Source organism: Fukomys damarensis, unplaced genomic scaffold, assembly GCF_012274545.1.
Source record: "Fukomys damarensis isolate Sample0158 unplaced genomic scaffold, DMR_v1.0_HiC HiC_scaffold_30, whole genome shotgun sequence".
In the NCBI taxonomy this organism is placed as follows: Eukaryota; Metazoa; Chordata; class Mammalia; order Rodentia; family Bathyergidae; genus Fukomys; species Fukomys damarensis.
Window position 1 is genome coordinate 2,916,618 of NW_022900942.1, and position 13,564 is coordinate 2,930,181.

The window sequence follows — 13,564 nt, forward strand, 5'->3', positions numbered from 1 at the left end:
TATCCTATGTGTCAAATGACTCTATTGAATAACCTATTCTGGACTTCACATTTGGTGCTGGCCACAGTCGTGAGTAAGGAAGACAGCATCTCTATAGTTTGGAGTTTATCATTAAAGGTGGGAAAAGATAGAGGTGACATCTTTATCATAAATGGATTTGTAAACATGAAGGAAAAGCTGGGATATGACAGACTCAAGAGAATCTGGAGTGGAGTGTTAGGCACGTTTCCTGGATGTGATCATTCACTATGATATGTCAATTTGACGTGACTAAGAACTGCATTGCAGATTTATAAGTTCTGGTTGGATCAGTGGATGATTGACATTTAGGGCAGCAAACATCACGGGAGACCCAACTAGTACATGGGTGGCACTAACCAACAGACTTGTGTCCTGGGTACACTTAGAAAAGAAAGAAGAAATTTTTCCCACATTTTATCTGGAAAAGTTCCAGTGTTCTGTATTTATTGCCTTTCGACATGGTCTCTAGGTTATCCAGCTTTTCAGTGCACTCTTCAGCCTTCCAATGAAGACTTGCACTGGTACTCTACAGTGAACTTCCAGGCCTTTAATCTTTGCTACTGAATTCCCTGCATCCTCAGTGCACAGAGAGCTATTTTGGATTCTTCCAACTCTGACCCCACAGATGGCCCTTATGACTCTTCTGCCTCTGATCCAGTAAGCCTACCTAATAAATCACTTTGCATAATTGGGCAAATATCTTATATAGATTCTTTTCCTCTACAGAATCCTAAATAACACACTGGGAAAGGTAATTCTAAATTCAAAGAATAAGATACTGCTCTCCATGAGATAATGAAAAAGAACCTCTCAAAGAAAACAGTATGAAAAGTGTTACACAATCCATTTGAGAAGGCAAAAATTCAGGTATAGCAAAGGCTTTAATGAACTCCACATCAAGACAGGCTTTAGAAATCAACCTGAGAGTTTGACCTTCCTAAGAAGCAGGTAGTTAATGTGACATCCAGGAACTGAAGTCATCGAGCCAAGGGAAGAAATATGTGCCCCTGCTATATTTTCTAAGTGAGTGGGATGAGATATGAGAAGGAAAACTTCAGAGAAAAAAGGAAGAAGAAGAGAAAGATTTAGGGAACACACAAAAATGATTAATAACCACCTGGTTGACATGTACCTTCATTGCCAAAGGGAAGATATTAATCAGTTAAGTCATGCATTTCTACAGCAGCTGCTGAGATGTCCAAATTAGCTTTCATGCCTGCAGATGAGTGATAAAACTGTCCATAACAGAAATCACATGTATTAATTTTGTATTTAGGTGTCACTTTACTTTTTCTCTAATTTTTCTCACTTTAACAATCTCAAGTCCCCAGGCAAGCGATAAATTATATTTATGTCTACTGTGGAGTAATCCAGACATTCATTTGGAGTCTTACAATTAAAATAGAGTGAGTAGAGGGTTGGAAGCGGCCAGACATTTTCAAATGGTGCTGTGAAGTCTACATTGTCTTAAGCAGAATGGTCTTAAATAATTTTGTAACTAATTTGTTTTTGCTACTTGTATTCCAAAATAAATAAATTCCAGCTTCTAAGATCAATAAGCCAACCTCAAGACTTGGTTTTGTGGCATATCTAGAAATAAGTAGGAGGGTGAGGAAAATCTACTTTCTGGTGGATATTCTGGTGAGTAAATTATAGAGTTGATGAATAGTGGACTTTGCCATGGGGAGTCCATGAGTCTGATTAAGGTCATTGAGGAGTAAATCAAAACCATGTGGGAGATGAAATACAGTTCTCCCTTGTGAGTTCTCTCTATTATTCCATCATATGCATGAAAGAGGCCACAGTGCTGGTTGGAAGACAGCTGGAATGGTGGAGACCTGGAAAATTATTATAGCCTAGGTACTTCTGGGAAATTCATGAAGTTGGTACACCTGGACCCAGTTGAAATGGGAGCATTTATTTATTTTTCCACCTCCCTATGGAGTGAGAGATACTACCAGTGCCAATAAAATTGTTTAGGATTTTGTCAGCCAAATGATCTCAGTCCCATTTCGTGTTAAGAAATAGAGGCCACAATGTCAGCACAGTTCCCTTCTGGTAGCCCTTATAATATCAATTTCCATCATTTATATATAAATACTCACATATATGTATATTTTCCAAATGCCTGCCCTGGACCAGCTATTACTCTAGCACTTTTGGGTACAGTTGTAAGTAAGAGAGATTTAAAAACTACTTTCTTTTATATGGGGATGGATAAAAGAAATTTAAGGAAAATAATGCTGTTCTATATCCTGACAGCTGAGAAGTCATATTCATGGGGCTGAAATATTAAATGGTTCTCATGTTGCCCAGATTCCACAAGAGTCTGCACATGACAAAATTCAAAACCTATACACTCACTCCAGAAATTCAGCTGTATTAATATTCAATTTCCAAAATAATATCACAGACACTTCTCATTTTACAATAAGGTTATGTCCTGGTAAACATATCATAAATTGAAAATACAAAAAATGTACTTAAATTACTGAATATTTTAATTTATCCTCATCTGCCTTTAACATTAGGAATACGTACATTATCCTAAAGTTGGACAAGATTACTTAACACTAAGCCAATTTTGTAGGCACTGGGAATGGAACACAGGGTCATGTACATGCTGGACAAGAACTCTTGTACTGAGCTGTATTTCCAGTTCCTCTAAACCAGTCTTAAGAAATTTTTAACTATTTCTTGTAGCCTATCAAATACAGCATCCTGTCGAGTACAAAGTGACTTGTTTCCCTTCTCAGGGTTGCATGGCTGACTGGGAGTTCTGGTTGGACACTGCTGCCTGTAGGAGAGAGAAAATATCACAACACGTATTACAAGTTTAGAAGAACAAAATTCAAATGTCAATGTATGATTTCTACCAAATACATGTCACATTCATGCCACCATAAAGTTAAAAAAATCATTGTGTGTCCATTATAAGTTGGAAATTATCTGTAGCAAACTGTACAAAAGAAACAGACATCCCCTGGTTAAATTTTCCCCAAAAAAATAACAATAAAGAAATACATAAAAGGACCCAATAATTGCCAATAGCAAGAACGACTTCAAAGACATCATTCAGATTTTGACAAATGAGACAAACAGAGAAGTACTTGATCTGGGATTGCTGAGGACTTCTCTGATAAGCATGATTCTAAGCTGGGGCCTGAATATGACTAAGAACAAAATATTTGGGTGGGGGGTATTGCAGCAGAAAGAGGGACTCACAGCACATGCATCATGAGGAATAAGTTGGCGTTTAAATACATTTTCAGAGGTCACCATGAGATAGATAGATAGATTCTCAATCATTTAATAACATTTCACAAGCATTATAAACCCATATAAATCAGATTTAAGCAAGTAACAGTTCATTTGTCATCATTTCTGTAGGTCAGGAAACTGGCAGTGGCTGATTCGGGTGACTCTTACTTACAGTGACATTCACAAGAAATAGCCAAGGCTTTGGCCAGGGCTGAGTTAAACCTGAATCTTAACCATTTTGGAGCATCTTCTGCCAACGTGAGGTTGGAGTGCTCAGAGTGAGTCTAAGCTGTAGTCCTCAGTTCTCTGTTGATGGAAGATGGCAATTTGTGGCCACATGTGTCTCCATATGAAGTGGAAAAGATAGGAGAAACAGAAAGAGAGAGAAAAAGTGAAAAGGAAAAAGATGAGGAGAAAGGAAAGAAGAAAAAAGGGAAAGTTAGGAGATGAGGAAAAGATTGAAGGAGGAGGTGGACGAAGAGAGAACAAACAAAATGAAGGCCACAGCCTTTATAATTTCATATTGGGAGTGATACCCCAACCCTTTTCTTGCATTGTGTCATCTGTGGGAAGTTCATAGTCATAGGGAGATCTGTTACAGGAAGAAAATATCAAGAGGTGAGGATCTTTGTGACTTTAGCCGTGTTACAGGCCGCCCATCACAGACATTCTTGTAGCTAGCCTGTTTTCAGCCAACGGGACTCAAGATGCCCCAAGAGAATGAGAGTATTCTTACAGTGGGGCCTTGGTGCCCTGGTTTGGATTTGTACACAAAAGACTGGACTCTATTGGTGCAGTTCCAAGTGAAGACACAAGGTGAAGGCAGGAACACATAAACTGGAAGTCTCCAGTGTGTGTGTGTGTGTGTGTGTGTGTGTGTGTGAGAGAGAGAGAGAGAGAGAGAGAGAGAGAGAGAGAGAGAGAGAGACTGAGACAGAGAGAGAGAGAGAGAGAGTCTGTCTGTCTGTCTCTGTCTGGCTGTCTGTGCGTGTTACTGGGATTAAACCTGGAGTGCTATATCACTGAGCTACATCTCCACCCCTATTACTTTTTTATTTTTATTTTCAGATGTGATTTCACTAGGTTGCCCAAGCTGACCTCAAACTTGAGAACCTAGCTCAACCTTTTGAGAAGCTGATAATTTTTAAAAGTTTTATTTTTCTCAGTATGTGCTTGCAATGCACCATTATTACATTCCTTGTGGAGAGTAGGTATATGGACATAATACATCTGGTTTTAGTTTTCTTTAATCCTGATTTATTTATTCATTAAGTTTATAAGTACATTTTACGTATACAAAATGTTGGCATTCATCATTGGAATTTGTACCTTTACATGATATATGTTGATTCTTATTTTTCCCATCCCCCTGCCCTCCCTTGTACCCCTCTACCCCTTTCTATTTACAAAGACTTTGTTTCCCTTTCTCATATTTAAAATTTTATTTTTCTCATTGAGTTCATTGGTACATTTAGGTATACAGTACAGTTACATTCATCATTGGGATCTTGTACCTTTAGATGACAGGTCTTGGTTCTCATTTTTCCGCATACCCCTGTTTGTCCTCCCTTCACCCTCTCCTCCCTTCACTGTTTACAAAAATTTTATTTCCATTTTCTCATTTTTTTCTTTTCCCTTATTTCCTTTCCCCTATCCTTCCAACTTTCCCCACATCTTCAGCCCATATGCCAATCAGATGGAGAATGGATAAAGAAGATGTGGTTTTTCTATAAAATACAATACTACTCAGTCAAAAAGAATGAGAAATTAGAGTCATTCATAGGAAAATGGATGCATATTGAGGATATACTCTTAAGTGAAATAAATAAGTCACACGTGTAAACATCAAATAGTTTCTCTGGTGTGAAAAACTATAATCATAAATAAGATTCCCTTTCTCATATTTATTCCTTTCCCTTCGCCTACCCTTCCCACTCCCAATTTACCTTTGGGAATTATGTTCCTAATTCCATTGTCTATTCTACATTTTTATCCTTATTTACACTTTGAGTTTCTCACACTAGAGAAACTGTTCAGTATTTATTTATGAGTGTCCTACTTATTTCACCTCAATGTATATCCACTTAGATATAAATGACTCTAATTTCTCATTCTCTGTGGCTTAATAGTACACCATTAAAATGTGCTCTTTTTTCCCAAAGTCATGCCAACATTTATTATTGGTTGATTTCTTAATAATAGTCACTTATTCTGTGATAAGTTGGAATCTCAGTGGCTGTTTTCATTGGCACCTCTCAAATGAAGAGTTTCTCAGTGAAGTTGAACATTTTTCATATGTTTACTTGCTATTTCTATGTCTGTCTAAGAAATGTCTGTTCATTTCAGATGCCCATTTTTGGATAGGGTCTTTAAATTTGGGAAGTCTGCTTGTTTTAAGTCCTTTATATATTTATATTCTAGCTAGTAGACACTTTTTCTGAGGAACAGGTGGTAAATTTTTTTCCACATTGTGGGTTGTGGGTTTTCACTCTGTTGGTGATTTCTCTTGCTGTGAAGAAGCTTACAATGAATGTAACTGTACTGTATCCCTAAATGTACCAATAAACTCAATAAAATTAAAAAAAAATAATAGGAGATCTCATTTGTTGATTCTTTTTGTTACTTCACATGTGACTGAGATTTTGTTCATGAAATCTTTTCTACACCAATGTCTTTAACAGTTCCACCTAAGCTCTTATCCAGCTGATTTGGTGCTTCCATTTTAATATTTAGATCTTAAATCTATTTTGATTTCAGTTTAGTGCATGGTGAGAAATATAGGTCTAGTTTTAATTTCTGGCAAGGTGAAACCGGGTTTTTAAGCAGCATTTATTAAAGAGTTTATCTTTCTTCCAGTGAGGGTGTTTGGATCTTTTGTCAAAGATGAGGTGACTGAGTGCATCTGGAGTTCTTTTTGCATCTTCTAATCAGTTCCACTAGTCCCTGAGTCTGTTTTATTTATTATTTTGCTTTTTTATTTTTTTGCCAGCACTGTGCTTTTTTATTACAGTAGGTTTGTAGTACAATTTCAATTTGGGGATTGTGATAACCCCTACCTTGTATTTATTGTCTAGAATTTCTTTTGCTATTCTAGGTCTCTTCCTTTTCTAAATGAATTTTTGGATTATTTTCTCAAGGTCTGTGAAGTAGGCTGTTGGAATTTCAATTGGGATTGCATTAAGTCTATATAGCAGTTTTGGAACTATGGACATTCTCACTATATTGGTTCTTCTACCATGGAAAAAGAGATGTATTTTCATTTTGTGATATCCTCTTTGATCTCTTTATGCAGAGTACTACAGTTTTCAGAGTAGAGGTTTTTATATGGACATTCTCACTATATTGGTTCTTCTACCATGGAAAAAGAGATGTATTTTCGTTTTGTGATATCCTCTTTGATCTCTTTATGCAGAGTACTACAGTTTTCAGAGTAGAGGTTTTTTATTTCTTTCATTAGGTTGATTCCTAGGTATTTCATTTTTGCATGCTATTGTTAAAGGAGCTGGTTGTCTAATTCTTCTCTCAGTGAATCTGTTGCACGTGTAAAGGAAGGCAATTGATTTTTGAGTGTTGACACTGTATCCAGTTACACTACTGAATTTGTCTAGAAGGCTATTGTTGGAGTTCTTGAGGTCTTCTATACAGAGCATCATACCATTTGGAAATAATGACAATTTAAGTTTTTTTTCCCTATTATTATTCCTTTTATTTCTCTTGTCTAATTGCTGTGGCTAATGTTTTCAAAACTATATTGAACAGGAGTGGTGATAGTGGACATTCTTCTTTTGTTACTTATTTAGTGAGAAGGATTTCAGTTTTTGACTATTTAGTATGATATTGGCTGTTGGTTTTTCATAAGTGGCTTTATCAGGTTGAGATAGAGACCATCTATTCCAATTTTCTGTAGGGTTTTCATCATGACTGAGTGTTGGATTTTGTCAAACACCTTTTCTGAATCTATTCAGATTATATGGTTTGTGTCCTTGCTTCTATTAATATAATGTATTACATTTATTAACTTGTGTATGTTCAGCAATCCTTGCATATCTGGGATGAAGCCCTCTTAGTTAGGGTGTCTGATCTTCCTGTTGATCTTCTGCATTCTTTTTGCCTGTATCTTATTGAGTATTTTTATCTATGTTCATTAGCCTATAGTTCAGTTTTTAAGTTGGGTCTTTCTCTGCTTTTGGGATAAAGGTGAGGCTTGCTTCTAGGAATGAGTTTGGGAGTATTTCTTCTTTTTAAATTTCATTGAACAGTTTAAACAATAGTGCCAGTACTTTTCTAAATATCTTGTAGAATTCAGCAATGAAGCCATCAGGGCCAAGGCTTTTCTTAGTTGGTAAGGTTTTAATTATGTTTTCAATTTCATTGACTCATACCCAGTTGTTTAGAACTTGTACGTCTTCCTCATTCTATTTTTGTAATTCATATGCATTTAGAAATCTGTCGATTTCTTCTGCACTTTCCATCTTCTTGGCATATAGGATCTCATTGTAGGTATGGATGATCCTCTGGATTTCTCCTTGCTCTGTTGTAGTTTCATCCTTTTCATTTTTATTGCATGGCTTTGAATCATTTCTTTCATTTTTTGATAAGGTTGACAAGAGTTTGTCAATTTTGTTTATTCTTTCAGAGAATCAACTCTTTGCTTCATTGAGTTTTTGGATTGTTGTCTTAGTCTCCATTGCATTGATTTCAGCTTTGATCTTTATAATTACTTCCTGTTAAGGAGCTTAGGTTTATCTTGCTCTTCTTTTTGTAGAAGCCTGAACTTCAGCATTAGGTTATTTGTTTTCACTTTCTCTGTTTTCCTAAAATGGCTATTCACTGTTAGGAATTTCCTTCATAGGACTACTTTTTTTGTGTCCCATAAATTGTGGTACATTATATTGGCATTGGCATTTAATTGTAGAAACTCTCTATTTTTAAAATTTAATTTCCCATTGGTTGTTCAAGAGTGTGTTGGTCAATTTCCATGTGTTTATGAAATTCTTACAGTTTCTTTTGTAGTTGACCTCCAATTTCATCGCACTATGATCTGATAATATATAGAACATCACTTGAATTTCTTTACACTTATTTAAACATTTTCTATGTGCAAGTATCTGGCCTATTTTGGACAATGACACTCATGCAGCTGAAAAAAAGTGTATTCTGATTTAGTGGGGTGGAACACTCTGTGGACATCTGTTAAGTCCATTTATGAAAGAGTGTGGTGGAGTTCCAGTATTTTTTTGTATTCTTTATCAAGTTGATTTATCTATATGTGACAGTAGGGTATGGAGGTTCCTCACTACTACTGTATTAGTGCCTATTTTATTTTTCATGCCCATTAATGTTTATTTTACATAGTTGGGTGCACTATTATTTGGTGAATATACATATACATATATATATATGATTGTCATCTCTTCTTGGATTTTTTTCTTTACAACGATGTAGTGCCCTTCGTTGCCTCTTTTGATTAGTGTTAGTTTGAAATCCATTTGATCTGTAAATAGAATAGCTATTTTTGCTGTTTTTCAGGTTCCTCTTGAATGGAGTATTGTTTTCCACCATTCAACTTTCAATCTATGAGTTGCTTTTTGAATTAAGTATGTTTCTTGTAGCAATATATTGTTGGATCTTACTTCTTGACCCATTATGACAGTCTATATTCTTGATTAATGAATTTAGACTGCAATAATTCCTATACACTGGTGGTTATACTTACTATGTACTGATTTATCCTTGTCATAGCCTTTTCTTGTTGTTAGTTTATCCCCCTTTGCTTTTAATTTCTTCTCTCACCTGATGAATTCATTCTGTTGGGCTTTGGGTGGATTTGATGCTTTTTGTCTATCTGGGCTATTGTTTAAAATTTTTTTTGGAATGATGGTTTGGTATTCATGAAGTCCCTCAATTGTTCTTTGTTGTTAAAATATCTTATTTCCCCACCAGTTTTCAAAGATAGTTTCTGGGTTAGAAGTTGTTATCTTTTAGGGATTGAAATACTTCACTCCAGGATCTTCTTGCCTTGAGGGCTTGTGTTGAGAAATCTGCTGTGATTCTGATAGGCTTTTCTTTGTATATGATTTGTTTCTTTTCTCTAACAGCTTGTAGAATTGTATTCTTCCATTGTGTTTCTGGGATCTTAACTATTATATTTCTAGATATAGATTTTTTAATCATGACAAGCTGGAGTCTTATATGTCTCTTTTATCTGAATGTCAAATTCCTTTCCCCTGCTTGGGAAGTTTTCTGTCATTACTTCTGTCAACGTTTTTTTGTGTGTCATTTGCACTCTCACGTTTCTTCATTGCCTCTGATCAGTCTTATGCTATACATTTCACCATCTAGTAGCTGCTGGATTGATTTCTCATGGTCTCTTTCTATTTTTAGAAATCTTTTTTTTTTCCGGGACAGTAATTGCAATCTTGTCTTGTATATCTGATATTATGTCCGCACATTGGCTCATTTTGCTTCATAAACTTTCAATAGATTTCTTTAATCTTCTAGATATTTGTTTGCATCTCTTTTATCGATTCCATTTGTTCCTGATGTTTGGATTCCATCACATTCCTCAACTCCTCTTTTTTGTATCTGTGTCTATTCTACAGTTATTATTCATGTCTTTCACCATGGACTTCATCTCCTTTTTATCTTAAATTACTTTGATTTTATTTTTTCCAGATCCTCTTTCGTTGCTAGTTCAGGGACTGCAGATAGTTGAATTTCAGATGGTTCCATCTCATCTCCCCTTTGGGTTGCCTTTGGTGATCTGGAAGTCTGGTTTTGAGTCTTGCTTAGGTGTCTTCTCATTTCAACCACTGCAAGTTTCTGTGCCTTTACTGAGGTGACTCTTTACTTTCTCAGTTGGCTTTAATTCTCAACAAATCTCAAAGAGGCCTTCTCTCTACTACTCACCACTGTGCCAAATTCTGGGCTCAGAATGATGGCTTCCTGGATATCCACACTGTGCTTTTGTTTAAGTGGGCTTCTTTCTAGGACCTGTGCACACTTGTGCACACACCATTCATGTCTGGATTGGCTTCTGGCTAGAGACTGCATGAAATTATCTATGGTATCTGGACAGGCATGTGGTTGGGGCCTGTGCATCTGTGCAGCTATTGTTGGTGTGGACTTCTGGCTGGGGTCTGTGCACACTTTTTAATCCTGTTTCTTGCACTAACCAACTCAGCCATTTTATTACCCAGCAGTCAAAAGCCCTCATTGAGTTCAGGAACACTCTTGGAAAGTTTGGAAAGTGTCCTTAGGTCAATCATATTTCCCAATTTAACTGCTAAGCTCATTACATCTTCTCCCCTCTTTCTGCTTCCAATGTACAGAAAGAAATGGGTGTTCCTTTTCTTTATCAAGCCTAAAAGTCTTGTATCATGTCCAACATCCCTATGCCAAGCCTGGCAGCTTTGCAAGATATTTGCTCAAAATAAAATAGAAGAGATTAAACATGTAGCTCAATGCTAGTATGTTAATGGGTCTGGGTTCCATCTCTAGTATTGGACAGGAAGAAGGTGAGAGAGGCAGAGGAAATGAGAAGAAAGGCTGGAGGGGAAGGTGAGGAGGAAGGGATAGAGAAAGGAGTAGGAAGAAGGGGAAGAAGGAAAAGAAGAAGACTAAGAGGAGGAGACAAAATAAGAAAGGAGAAAGGGAGGAAGAGAGGAGAAGCAAGAGGAGAATGAGGAAGAAAGAATAAGTGGAGAGGGGAGGAGTGGAATACAGGGAAAGGAAGTAGGGTAATGTGTAAAAAGAAGGAAGATGGAGGTAGAAGAAAAAGGAGGAGGGGGAGGAAGAAGGAGGGAAGGAGAGTTCAGAAAATATAACAGTTATTGGACTGTTTATTTCTTGGTTAATTGGCATTACAGTAACTGGGTGGATCATGTAAAATAATTTGCTGAATAAAATAAATTTGTTTCCTTTTTGACATCCAAAATAATAATTTTCACAAGGCTTTAGTCTTAACAGAGAAAAGCAGGTTTATAAAACTTTTATCAGACAAAGTAAGAATGTTAATTCTATGGTACATATCATGAGGAAAATACTGACAAATTACATCATCTTAAAACCCAGCACTTGAAGGCATCTATTAAATACATATCCACAAAGAGAATCACACCTAAAATATATTTATATGTAAATATATATGGTGTATGTATATAAATTGCTGCTATAAAAATTACACTAGAAGTAGTAGGAATTAATCAGAAATAAGTACAATGGAAATGTCATAATCATATTTAACAGAGAAAAAAGTGGTCTATGGTATGCAAACTGACTGTAAGCCTCATCATAAGAGAAATGTAGTGTAGTTCAATAATATTACATTTCCATGGTAAATTTTAGAATGATACGGAACACCAGGTATACTAATGCTAATATAAAATTGTTAAATCTCTTTAGAAAACTCCTGAGAACTAACAGAAAGTAAGAAGTAAATCTACTATACCAGTAATTTTGTCATAAATATTAAATTATCTTTTATTTCCTTCAGAAGGCACAAAGAAAAATGTTAAAAATTGGTTTATATACAATAGGAGAAAATCAGAAACCAGAATCTCACCACTATCAGAAGTGGTTCTTATTTTTAATGTCATAACACATAAAAATGGAGTTAGGCAATAAATGTGAAACTTCTAAGCACAACATGATGAATTCTGAAACACAGGCTATGCATAACAAGAGGATATGCAATTAATTTTTTAAACTTGGACTTTTTCATAAAATTTAATTGTTCAATTTATTAATTTTCCCTGTAACATTTTATATATTTAGTATCAGATCTGAAAACTTTGTCCAAACCTAAGATCCAAAGATTTTCTTCTATGATTTTTAAAAAGCTTCTTCCTAAAAGACTGTCTCTTCACTAGAGTTACTTTTTATTGTTGCTGTTGTTGTTAACATAATAGAAAAGAAGCATATTTGTGCATTAAATTGTTCAGAAATATTTAAGGGATGATAAACATGTACTAGATTCCTGTGAATCTGATACAGTTTTGCAGGACACAAATGATCCAGTACTGGCTGCCACAATGCAGTTGATGTATTCCCAGTTAGAAACTTCCTTCTTTTCCCTGAGTCTTCTGTTTTACAAGAAAATCTGATTGCACTGAAGATCCACCAAAATAATCCAGGAACACAGCCATTTATCATATGACTTCATCATATATTACTAGAATAGGAACTGGACATTATGTTGAAGGCTGTCATTCAGTTCACCAAAGAGATTCTAGTTGATCAACAGAGAAGTTATTTATCATTGACAAAAAGAAAAGACTCTCCCTTTTCTGCCTCTGACCCAACTCTTGAACCTGCTTCTATCATGCAGTGACCTGGATGGGTAAAAGTCTGAGAAAAAGACCAGCCCCTGGAGGAATGGTGCAAGCCCTACTCTGTTCTGCTCTACTCCCTCCCACAGTGATCTATTACTCTCTATATTGGTAGATATATTAAGGTTACATTTTTTTGTGTCAGGACTAAAGGCAGTTTCATTATGAGTTGCAACTATCTCAAATCACTGATATCTCCAATTATACTAATTTTATAGGTGGTTACACAAAGAAGAGTGAATGCTTGTTCCCTTAAAAGGTTACATTTGAGCACTAACACATCTCAGGAATTGTTTCAAAGGCTATAAATGTCCCAATCCCCTAGAGCCACAGAAAAACTAACTCAGTGCTCAAATTCACATGGTTAGAACTGTATGACCCGGTGGAAGCTATAATAGAAATGAAAACAGCATAATTATTTCCCAACTTGTCTTTTCCTAAGAGTGTACTACAGTAAAATTTGCTAAAATTAATTCCTGCTTCAGAATCTGCATATTTGAAACCTTAGCAAAGAGCTTGTTTGGAGAATTCAAACCATGCACCAAACATCATAGTGAGCAATAAAGCAAGGTGGAGCTTTCAGCCAAGTTAAAATGCACCTGGTCATTATGTTACTCATTACTCCACCAGAAGTCTTGTCACTATGACTTATTCTAGGTGTCCATCTGCAAAGCAAGCCACACACATCTTTTTATTTTATTGTTCAGTCGTTCCATAATCTCAGATCTTGGATCCATTCTTGCTAGATGAATGCTGTGGGTCCGTACTAAGTTGACTAAGTAACAATTACTCTTCCTAATCTGGCCTTGTCTGATCCCGCATGCTGAGATACCATCAATCCCTTTCTGCTCCTATCCATCACAAGAGTTCACCTTTTTCTTATTTCTCTAATGAATTCAAATACACTTTCTCCTAGGTATCTTTAGTCACAACTACCCTGCTAAATAATGTCA

General features: G+C 35.9%; 1 protein-coding gene across 1 annotated transcript in view; it reads left to right on the top strand.

Annotated features, from left to right (window-relative positions):
- The window catches only part of LOC104863306, a 49,418-nt gene that overhangs the window by 997 nt on the left and 34,857 nt on the right, over positions 1-13,564 (top strand). The window lies entirely within an intron of this gene.